Source organism: Rhinoraja longicauda, chromosome 4, assembly GCF_053455715.1.
Source record: "Rhinoraja longicauda isolate Sanriku21f chromosome 4, sRhiLon1.1, whole genome shotgun sequence".
In the NCBI taxonomy this organism is placed as follows: Eukaryota; Metazoa; Chordata; class Chondrichthyes; order Rajiformes; family Arhynchobatidae; genus Rhinoraja; species Rhinoraja longicauda.
This window is the reverse complement of record NC_135956.1, coordinates 8,355,050-8,367,532: the sequence shown is the minus strand read 5'-3', so window position 1 is coordinate 8,367,532 and position 12,483 is coordinate 8,355,050.

Sequence of the window (12,483 nt, the reverse complement as noted above, 5' to 3'; positions counted from 1 at the left end):
AGAGTTGCTGCCTCACAGCGCCAGAGACCCGGGTGCGATCCTGACTACGGTGCTGTCGGTGCAGAGTTTGTACGTTCTCCCCGTGACCGCGTGGGTTTTCTCCGGGTGCTCCGGTTTCCTCCCAAACTCCAATGACGTGCAGGTTTGTAGGTTGATTTGCTTCTGTAAATTGTCCCAAGTGTGTGTAGAGTAGAACTAGTGTATGAGTGATCGCCCCAGTGGGCCAAAGGGCCTGTTTCCACGCTGTATCTCCAAACTCAACGGGTAAATGGGACTAGCTTAGACAGGGCATCCTGGTCAGAATGGGCGAGTTGGGATAAACTTCCTGTTTCTATGTTATATGACTTGTGGCACAGCGGTAGAGTTGCTGCCTCACAGCGCCAGAGACCCCGGTTCAATCCTGACTATGGGTGCTGCCTGCATGGAGTTTGCATGTTCTCGAAGGTATTTATTTCACAAAATGCTGGAGTAACTCAGCGGGTCAGGCAGCATCTCAGGAGAGAAGGAATGGACAACGCACATTGCCGCACTGGTGGGTAAGGCAAAGCAGCGCCTTTACCACCTTAGACAACTGAGGAAATTCAGAGCGTCTCTGAGGATCCTTCAATGCTTCTACTCTGGGGCTGTAGAGAGCATCCTCTCCGGCAACATTACAGTCTGGTTTGGGAACAGCTCTGCCCAGGACAGGATGGCCCTGCAGAGAGTAGTGCGTTCGGCAGAACGCACCATGGGAACTACACTCACCCCCCTGCAGGACCTATACATCAGGAGGTGCAGATCCAGAGCAAGCAAGATCATGAGGGACCCCTACCACCCCAGTAACGGACTGTTCCAGCTGCTACGGTCAGGCAAACGCCTCCGCTGTCACGCTGTGGAAACGGAGAGGATGAGACGGAGTTTCTTCCCACAGGCCATCAGGACTGTCAACTTTTATAACCCCAGGGACTAAATTTTTCTGCATTAACTTTAATTTATATGCTGTAACTGTCATTTTTTGTGTGCACAATCCGCAGGCATTGCCACTTTCATTTCGCTGCACATCGTGTATGTGTATGTGACAAATAAACTTGACTTATTCACAAAATGCTGGAGTAACTCAGCAGGTCAGGCAGCATCTCGGGAGAGAAGGAATGGGTGACGTTTCGGGTCGAAACGTCACCCATTCCTTCTCTTCCGAGATGCTGCCTGACCTGCTGAGTTACTCCAGCATTTTGTGAATAAATACCTTCGATTTGTACCAGCATCTGCAGTTATTTTCTTATGATAAACATGACTTGACTTGACTTGGGTGACGTTTCGGGTTGAGACCCTTCTTCAGACTGTATTGTACGTTCTCGACGTGACCTGCATGAGTTTTCTCTGGGGGGGCTTCGAATTCCTTTCACCTTCCAACGACGTACAGGTTTGCGGGTTAATTGGCTTGATATAAATATAAATTGTCCCTCGTGTGTGTAACATAGTGCTAGTGTACGGGGTGATCACTGGTCGGCGCGGACTCAGTGGGCTGAAGGGCCTGTTTCCACGCTGTGTCTCTAAAGTCCAAAAGTTGCTTCTCTCTCTCTGTCTGGACACAGCAGACAGCACCATTCTCTCGCTGCTACCTCAGCAGTCACGGCGCTATTCCCTTTGTGCTGATGTTTTCTGGGTTGCCTCCAGGAAACTGCTCTCAGTCTGTGCTGTCTCCCTCAAGGCAAAGCCGTGCAGCCTGTCACTAGTTGGCCCACAACCACCATCAGCCTCTGCCGCTGATACACAACACTGAGAATTAGGGCGGCATGGTGGCGCAGCGGTAGAGTTGCTGCCTCACAGCGCCGGAGACCCGGGTTCCATCCCGACCTCGGGTGCTGTCTGTACGGAGTTTGTACGTTCTCCCCATGACCGTGTGGGTTTCGTCCGGGTGCTCCGGTTTCCTCCCACACTCCAAAGACGTGCAGGTTTGTAGGTTAATCGCCTTCTATAAATTGTAAATTGTCCCCAGTGTGTGGGATATAACTAGTGTACAGGGCGATCGCTGGTTAGCATGGACTCAGTGGGCCGAATGGCCTGTTTCCGCACTGTATCTCAATAGTGAAGTCTGAACTTCATTCTGCACTCTATATCTTTCCCTTAACTCTATCTATTGTACCTGAGTTTTGCCTGATCGCATCTACTATACGTTGCCTGACCTGATGCAGAACAAAGCCTTTCACTGTAGCTCGGTACACGTGTCAATAGTAAACTACTAGTTTAGTTTAGTTTAGTTTAGTTTAGTTTAGTTTAGGGATGCAGTGCGGAAACAGACCCTTCGGTCCACCGACTCCACGCCGATCAGCGATCCCCAAACACCAGCACTTCCCTACACACTACAAACCTGCACGTCTTTGGAGTGTGGAAGGAAACCAGAGCACCCGGGAAAACCCACACAGTCACAGGGAGAACGTATGAGCTCATTACAGGCAGCACCAGTGGTCAGGATCGAACCCGGGCCTCTGGCGCTGTGAGGCAGCAACTCTACCGCTGCGCCACCGTGCCACCCTAATAATAATATGAATAACATTAATAATAACTCCTGTGACAGTGCTCCCAGCACGGGCTGAAGCACAGAGTTGCCTCCACATAGCAATGCTAGTCACTCCTGAAGCATCCAACATTGGTCAACTTAGGGCATCGTGGAACTCCATAAATAGCACAACCCTTGTAGATACAGAGATCGTTTGCAGAGATCACACAGTCTCTCTTGTTCTCCACTGATTACTGTCAATGCCAGACTCAATCAAGATCACTATGGCATGGCAAACCGCAAAGTGCTGAAGAAACTTTAGTGTGTTTCAAAAGTTTGTGTTAATGTTCTCTGGTTTGTTTTATGTGGGGGATGGGGGAGGGGGTCAGGGGAAACTCTTTTTCAATCTCTTACCTTGCCGGAGATGCGATTGTTTTCCGGATGGTATCTCTGGTCGCTCTGCGGCCTAACATCGCGGAGCTGGCGGCCTTGCTCGAGACTGACTTTGAGCCTCACCCCGGGGCGTGGACTTACCATCAGAGCGTGTAATCCCTTGCCTGGGATCGACGCTCCAACCACGGCCTGCGGACTTCGCCATCGAGGAGCTCGCAGTCTTGGGTTGTGACCGACGTCGGGAAGCTCCAAAAGCCGCACAACGTTCGACTGGCCCTGACCCGGGGTAGATCGCCCGGCGTGGGGGAGCTGAGATTCACCCCCGATGCAGGAGCTTGATCGCCCCGACGAGGAAGGCCTGCCGTCGGCTACAGGAGTCAAGATCGTTCCGTCAACGGAAGGTTAGAGCCCCCGACCGCGGGAGAACAAAGAAGGGAGAGATTGAACTTTTTTTCGCCTTCCATCACAGTGAGGAATGTGGAGGAGTCACTGTGGTGGATGTTCATGTTAAAATGTGTTTCGTGTGTTCTGTTGCTTTTTATTGGTATGACTGTACGGCAAATGAAGATCCTCGTATGTTGCAAAACACTCTTGGCTAATAAAGTATGATCGTGATTATGAACTCAGTGGGTCAGGGGAGGGTATGAACAGGCAACGTTTCTGTTATGCTCTGGGGCACACAGGGACTGGGCTCAAACGCACGACTCACACACATGTCAATTTGGAGAAAATAAAGGCGTTCTTTAATTTTCACATTAAAGAACACTGCGATTCGAACCAAAAACTCTAAACTTACTCAGCTACAAAAACATTAGTTACAAAAATTACTTACTAGATATACTACGACCGAGAGCACATGAATCAGAGCACATAAATCACAATACGAACTGGCACAGGACAAAGGGAGGCGTGGACTATATATACATGAGGTAAGGGCACACAGGTGGAAACAATCAAGGCGGGGCTGACAATTACAATGGCAGGAAGTCAAGGGACCTGAAATGAGAATCTAAACACAGAACATGACACAAGACTAACAGATATGACGGGACATTACAGTACCCCCCTCTTTAGGACCGACTCCTGACGGTCCAGGCTGGTCAGGATGAGTCATGTCAAAGTCCTTGATCAAAGTCTTGTCCAAAATGAAGCTGGCAGGAATCCAGCACCTCTCCTCAGGACCGTAGCCTTCCCAGTCGACCAGAAACTGGCGACCGCGACCTTTCTTGCGGACTGCAAGAAGTGCCTTAACTGTGTAGACCGGACCACCGTCGACGAGCCGGGGGGGGGGGGGGGGGGTGGAGGGGGCTTGGAGGCGGGCACGAGTGCACTTTCCTTGACCGGTTTTATTTTGCTGACGTGGAATGTAGGGTGAACTCTTAATGACCTGGGGAGTTGTAGACGGACCGAAACAGGGTTAATGACTTTCGAAATGGGAAATGGACCCACGAACCTTGGAGCCAGCTTTCTGGCGTGGACGTGAAGTGGCAAGTCCTTTGTAGACAGCCATACCTTCTGGCCTGGGCGATAATGCGGAGCGGATCTGCGGTGGCGGTCGGCTGCCGCTTTCATCCGGGACTGACCCCGGAGTAGAACCCTCCGAGCTCCGTCCCAGATTCGGCGACAGCGTCGGATCATGGCGTGGGCAGAAGACACCGTCACCTCACCCTCATAAGCCGAGAACAAGGGGGGCTGGTAGCCGTAGGCACACTGGAAGGGTGTGAGCCCCGTGGCAGCCGTAGGAAGCGTGTTGCGTGCGTACTCGACCCAGATGAGATGGTCGCTCCAGGTGGTCTGGTTCTGCGCGATCAGACAGCGCAAGCAGGTCTCGAGCTCCTGGTTCATCCACTCAGTCTGGCGATTGGATTGCGGATGGTAACCAGATGACAGGCTGACGGTGGCACCTATGAGGGAACAAAACTCACTCCAAAACTTGGACACAAACTGAGGGCCTCGGTCCGAGACAATGTCTGTAGGGAAACCATGGATACGGAAAACGTGAGACATCATTACCTCTGCCGTCTCTTTGGCAGAGGGAGCTTGGCCACAGCGATAAAATGTACCATCTTTGAAAATCGGTCTACCACCGTCAGGACAGTTGTGTTACCTTTGGAGGCCGGCAACCCAGTAACAAAGTCAATGGAGATGTGGGACCAGGGCCTCTGAGGGACTGAAAGTGGGTGCAGCAGGCCCGCTTGGGCTTGTCTGGAGGGCTTGCTCCTTGCACAGACAGGGCAGGCGGCCACATATTCAGCTACATCCTTCTCAAGTGAAGGCCACCAAAAACGCTGTTTAACCACAAAAACAGTTCTCTTGGCACCTGGATGGCATGTGAGCAGGGACGTGTGAGCCCAGTGGATTACCTGGGGGCGCAATGTCACAGGAACAAACAAACAGTTAGTAGGACAGCCACTCGGTGCTGGAGTCTCATCATTAGCCTGCTTCACATCTGTTTCGATCTGCCAAGACACCGCTCCTACCACACGGTTAAGTGGCAGGATGGGTTCGGGTTCTCTGGTATCAGGTTCAGGGTCATAAAGTCGGGACAGGGCGTCTGGTTTTGTGTTCTGGGAACCGGGCCTGTAAGACAGAGAAAAGTTGAACCTACTAAAAAACAGAGTCCATCTGGCCTGACGCGAGTTGAGTCTCTTGGCTTTACGGATGTATTCCAGGTTCTTGTGATCTGTCCATACCAGAAAAGGCTGCTCGGCCCCCTCCAGCCAGTGCCTCCACTCCCCCAATGCGGCTCTGACCGCCAGCAGTTCTTTGTTTCCGACATCATAATTCTTTTCTGCTGGGGTCAACTTACGTGACAGGTAGGCGCAGGGATGAATCCGGTTGTCCTTCTCCGCTCTCTGGGAAAGTACCGCCCCAATCCCCTCGTTGGAGGCATCCACTTCCACAATGAACTGTCTCTGGGGATCTGGGATGGTCAGAACAGGAGCGTTGGTGAACAATGTTTTGAGGCGCTGGAAGGTGGCTTCGGCCTGAGGATTCCACTGGAACTGGGTCTTGGAAGATGTGAGAGAGTGCAGAGGAGCAGCAACAGCACTGAAGTCTCTAATAAAACGTCTGTAAAAGTTTGCAAATCCGAGAAACTGTTGCACCTTCTTTCTGTTAGTGGGGGTGGGCCAATTGGCCACCGCACTGACCTTACCAGTGTCCATCTGGATGTGGTCGGCCGATATAATGTAGCCCAGAAAGGACATTGTGTCTGCGTGGAAGTCGCACTTCTCGGCCTTCACATACAGACGGTTAGCTAAGAGCTTCTGCAACACACACTTGACATGACGCTCATGAGACTGTATGTCTGGAGAGAAGATAAGAATGTCATCAAGGTAGACAAAAACACACTCATTGAGAAATTCCCTGAGGACCTCGTTCATAAAAGCTTGGAAGACTGCGGGGGCATTGGTTAACCCGAACGGCATCACCAAATACTTGTAGTGCCCGTTAGGGGTGTTAAACCCAGTTTTCCACTCATCCCCCTCTCTGATTCTCACTAGATGGTATGTATTCCTTAAGTCTAGTTTAGTGAATACTTTGGCTTTGTGCAACAGTTCAAAAGCAGAAGACATCAAAGGAAGTGGGTAACGATTCTTGATCGTAATCTCGTTTAGGAAGCTGTAATCTATGCAGGGACGAAGTGACCCATCTTTCTTGCCCACAAAGAAAAACCCCGCGCCTGCTGCCGAGGAGGACGGGCGAATAATGCCCGTCCTCAGGGAGGACTCAATGTACTCATCCATCGCCTTCCTCTCGGGGCCGGATATGGAGTACAGTCGCCCCTTGGGAATAGGGGCCCCCGGCAGCAGGTTGATAGCGCAGTCGAAAGGTCGATGAGGAGGTAGGGTGGTGGCCCTGGACTTGTTGAACACCTCCTTCAGTTCATGGTAACAGGGTGGAACCTTCGACAGATCGGGATAGTCATCATCATCATTAGAAATCTTTATTTCTTCAGATTTAAGAACATTTATTCCCAAAACCGCCCCGATCTTCCCGTAACTCACCCCTTTGTTCACTGGTTCAACAAGACATGATTGTGTGCACTCAACCCCCCATCGTCTGATCTTACCAGATCGCCAATCAATCTGAGGATTGTGTTTCTGCAGCCAGGGGAAACCAAAGACCAAGGGATGTTGAGCTGAGTCAAACAAGTGAAAAGACATTATCTCCACATGGTTAGCATTGAACATGACTTTGACAGGTTCTGTACGATGAGTTATCTCAAACAACTGACGTCCATCTAAAGCGCTCGCCACAATAGGTTGCAACAAGGGCACAGATTTAACCTTATACGATCGAGCTAGAGTCCAGTCCATGAGACTCTCGTCGGCTCCGGAGTCGATCAAAACCCCCCCGAGTCACAATTTGCTGATTCAGAATGAGGGTGGCCTGTGTCAGAGGTCGAGGAGGTAAGTCCGAAACGGGGAATTGGCTCACCAGTGTCCTCCTTTTCACTGGTGAGCCACCCCCTTTTACCGAGCAGTCGGCCAGACGGTGTCCTTGTTGACCGCGGTAAAAGCAGGCTCCGTCCTTCAGGCGGCGCTGTCGCTGCTCCGGAGTCAGCCTGGTTCGTCCTAGCTGCATAGGTTCCTCCGACGGCTGAGAGGACGCTGTTTTCTCCGGCCAGCGATGGACAGGGAACGATGACTTCTTCGGTGTGAAGGACCCGGAGGAGCGCCCCTGGTGATTAGGAGGACAATCAGCAGCCTGGTGTCTTTCCTTTTCCTTTATCCTGTTATCGACACGAATAGCCCTGGTAATTAATGTCTCTAGATCACTGGGTAACTCAAAAGGTGAAAGTCTGTCCTTTATAGCCTCCGACAACCCATTCATGAATGCATCCACTTGTGCAGGCATATTCCACCCACTGTCTGTTGCAAGGGTTCGGAAGTCAATGGCATAGTCTATCACTGGGCGAGTGTTCTGTTTTAGCTGCAGTAAGACTCGGGAAGCTTCCTTAGCAGAGGAAGTGTGATCAAAAATACTGCTAAATGTTCTTTGGAAGAGGTCTAGATCCTGACAGACTGTGGAGCCCCGAGACCACTCCGCAGTGGCCCATGCTGCGGCTCGTCCCGTCAAATGGGACACAATAAATGCTACCCTGGCCTGGTCTGAGGGGTTATGCTTGAAGTGGAGATCACAGTGTACAAGGAATGATCTACAATTCTCAGAGTCTCCAGAGAACTTATCTGGTGAAGCCAGGCGTATAATCAGCGTGGGGTTCGCAGGCGTGGCCGGAACAGCAGGCGGATGGCCGGCTGAAGGTTCAATGTGAGCCAGTGGAGAAGCTGCCGAGGTTTGGTCGAGACGAGCCAGAACCTGATGGAGTTGTACAGCGAGGTGGTTAATCTGGGTCGTCACTGATGACTGGAACTCGCCTTGTCTATCGTTCAGCTCGCGCACCCCGTGACTGACTGAGCGCAGCTGCTCCTCCTGGTGCTGGATCTTAGTGCCCTGGTTGACAAGGGCTGATTTCCAAATCTTAGAGTCGGCTGAGTCCATATTATGGCCAGTTCGTTCTGTTATGCTCTGGGGCACACAGGAACTGGACTCAAACGCATGACTCACACACAAGAGTCAATTTGGAGAAAATAAAGGCGTTCTTTAATTTTCACATTAAAGAACACTGCGATTCGAACCAAAAACTCTAAACTTACTCAGCTACAAAAACATTAGTTACAAAAATTACTTACTGGCTATACTACGACCGAGAGCACATGAATCAGAGCGCATGAATCACAATACGAACTGGCACAGGACAAAGGGAAGCGTGGACTATATATACTTGAGGTAAGGGCACACAGGTGGAAACAATCAAGGCGGGGCTGACAATTACAATGGCAGGAAGTCAAGGGACCTGAAATGAGAATCTAAACACAGAACATGACACAAGACTAACAGATCTGACGGGACATTACAGTTTCAGGTCAGGACCCTTCTTCAGACTGAATCACTCCCCTACCCGAAACGATACCATCAGGCTTTTGAACGCGACCTAGCACTAACCTCAGCCAACTCGACGCTTCCATGCGCTGTATCTGGTGGCACTAGGGGCTGTGTTTATTTTTGCATTTGTACTAGGATTATATATATAAACAGCTCGATTGTAACCATGCCACAGGCAATGATGGTCCAGTTCTAACAGCCATCATAGAGTCTGTCCTCACCTTCTCCATCATGGTCTGGTTTGGCTCAGCCACCAAGCACGACATCCGGAGGCTGCAACGCATCGTTCGATCAGCTGAGAAGGTTGTTGGCTGCAACCTTCCCCCCATTGATGAACTGTACACTGCAAGGGCCAGGAAGCAAGCGGGCAAGATCATCTCTGACCCCTCTCACCCTGGCCACAAACTCTTTGAAGCACTTCCCTCTGGAAGGCGACTCCGGACTGTCAAAGCAGCCACAGCCAGACATAAAAACAGCTTTTTTCCCGCGAGTTGTAGCTCTACTCAATAACCAAAAGCCTGTAGCCTCCTTGTGCTCTGGTATTTTATTTCAATCCTCACACGTTTAAATTATAACGTTTTATTTTTAATTGTCTACTGTATATCGTGTTGTTGCTTGCGAGCAAAGCACCAAGGCAAATTCCTTGTATGTATACGTACTTGGCTAATAAAAGTATTCAATTCAATTCAATGTATTGTCTTTCTGCTGACTGGATAACACGCAACAAAAGCTTTTCACTGTACCTCGGTACACGTGACAATAAACGAATGAACTCACTGTTCTCCTTGCAGTACATGTGTGCCTGTAGGGTGGCACAATGTCGCAGTGGTGGAGCTACTTCCTTAAAGCACCAGAGACCCGAGTCCATGCCAACCAGCTATACCCACACACTAGCACCTAGGACAATTTAGAATGTCTTTGGAGTGTGGGTGGAAACCGGAGCACCCGGAGAAAACCCACGTGGGGTCACGGGGAGAACGTACAAACTCCGTACAGACAGCACCCGTAGTCAGGATGGAACCCGGGTCTCTGGCGCTGTGAGGCAGCAACTCTACCGCTGCGCCACCGTGCCGCATGACTTACTTACAAAGGTGGGTGGTAGTGCGAGCTGTGAGGAAGATGCTATGAGGTTGCAGGGTGACTTGGACAGGTTGTGTGAGTGGGCGGATGCATGGCAGATACAGTTTAATGTGGATAAGTGTGAGGAACGGGCTACTGATTGAGAATGATTAGCCATGATCACATTGAATGGCGGTGCTGGCTCGAAGGGCCGAATGGTCTCCTCCTGCACCTATTGTCTATTGTCTATTGTCAATATCACACTGAAAGACCACAAGACTGGCTGGCGTGGACAATGGAAAATATGCATGAGGAATTTGATGAGGAATTTGACTTGCGCAGATGACAATACACTCAACTTGACTTGACAAATTTATATTTCATTATTTACCGTCATATCAAACTATCTCCTGATGTTATGTGCCTGCTGGAATATTGATGTTACGTTCCACAAAGCGTTTGAAATGTTAGGTGCAAATTGTGCTCTTTACTTCCCAGTTTGTGGCTGAAAACTCATCAATTTTCTTGGCCTGTTTAATGTCACCACCTCTGTTGAAGATCAGGGAGCCCCTAGAGTATCTATTGAAGCCGACTGAGCTAAAGGTGACCACGAAATTGCAATGAGCAGCTTTAGTCTAGTTTTGTCTGATTTAGTTTAGAGATACAGCCGGGAAACAGGCCCTTCGGCCCACCGAGTCAACACCGACCAGCGATCCCCGCACATTAACACTACCCTACCCACACTAGGGACAATTTTACATTCATACCAAGCCAATTAACCTACAAAGCTGTACGTCTCTGGAGTGTGGGAGGAAACCGAAGATCTCGGAGAAAACCCGCGCAGGTCACGGGGAGAACATACAAACTCCGTACAGACGGCACCCGTAGTTATGATCGAACCCGGGTCTCCGGCGCTGCAAGTGCTGTAAGGCAGCAACTCTACCGCTACGCCACCGTGCCGCCTTTTGACGCAAGAACAGGGCTGTTTCACGACTGACCAGAACATTAGTAAGTACAACAGCAATTAATGCACAGAAATAGGCCCTTTGGCCCAACTTGTCCATTCCGACCAAGATGCCTCACCTAAGCCAGTCCCATTTGCCGCATTTGACCCATAATCCTTTAGACTTTCGACATTAGACTTTAGAGACACGGCGCCGACACAGGCCCTTCAGCCCACAGAGTCCGCACCGACCTGGAATCCCTCATATTCACACTATCCTACACACACTAGGGACAGTTTACACTTTTACCAAAACTAATTAAGCTACAAAGCTGTAAGTTTGAGGAAACCGAAGATCTCGGAGAAAACTGTAGCGGCACAGTGGTGCAGCGGTAGAGTTGCTGCCTTGCAGTGTCAGAGGCCCAGGTTTGGTCCTGACTACGGGTGCTGTCCGTACGGAGTTTGTACGTTCTCCTTGTGACCTGCGTGGGTTTTCTCAGAGTTCACCAAACCCGCGGGACTTGGTGTCAGCACTCATCTCTGCAACTGGATCTTCGACTTGCTGACCAACAGACCCCAATCTGTGAGGAGAGGGGACAAATCACCCTCCACGATAATCCTCAACGCTGGTGCTCCACAAGGATGCGTTCTCAACCCCCTTCTTTACTCCTTGTACACCCACAACTGTGCAGCCACGTACACATCTAACTCAATTTTCTAATTCACAGATTGTGGACCGGATATCAAATAATAATGAGATGGAGTACAGCAAGGAGATTGAGAGCCTCTTGTGTTCACTGGAATTTAGAAGAAAGAGAGGGGACCTTATAGAAACATATAAAATTCTTAAAGGATTGGACAGGCTAGATGCAGGAGAAATGTTCCCGATGTTGAGGGGAGTCCAGAACCAGGGGTCACAGTTTAAGAATAAGGTATAGGCCATTTAGAACTGAGATGAGGAGAAACTTTTTCACCCAGAGAGTTGTGAATCTGTGGAATTCTCTGCCGCAGAAGGCAGTGGAGGCCAATTCACTGGATAGTTTAAAGAGAGAGTTAGATTTAGTTCTTCGGGCTGAAGGAATCAAGGGATATGGGGAAAAGGTAGGAACAGGGTACTGATTTTAGATGACCAGCCATGATCATATTGAATGGCAGTGCTGGCTCGAAGGGCCGAATGGCCTCCTCCTACACCTATTTTCTATTGCATCTATGTAGACACAAAAAGTGACAGAGTGTTGTATCTCCTGTGGTTGCACCTTTCACCCCATCAGCCGTCGCGTACAACACATAATCCTCCAACATTTTCACCACCTCTCATGGGATCCCACCACTGGCCACACCTTCCCATCTCCATCCTTTTCTGCCTTCCACAGAGACCGTTCCCTCTGCAACTCCCTGGATAACTCATCCCCACACAAACCATCCCCTCCCCAGGTACCTTCCTCTGCAACCGCAGAAGATGCAACACCTGTCCCTGTACCTCCTCCCTCGACTCTGTCCAGGGACCCCGACAGTACTTTCATGTTAGGCAGAGGTTCACTTGCACCTCCTCCAACCTCGTCTACTGTGTCCGTTGTTCAAGATGTGGACTCTTATACATCGGCGAGACCAAACGTAGACTGGGCGATCGTTTCGCGGAACACCTTCGCTCAGCCCG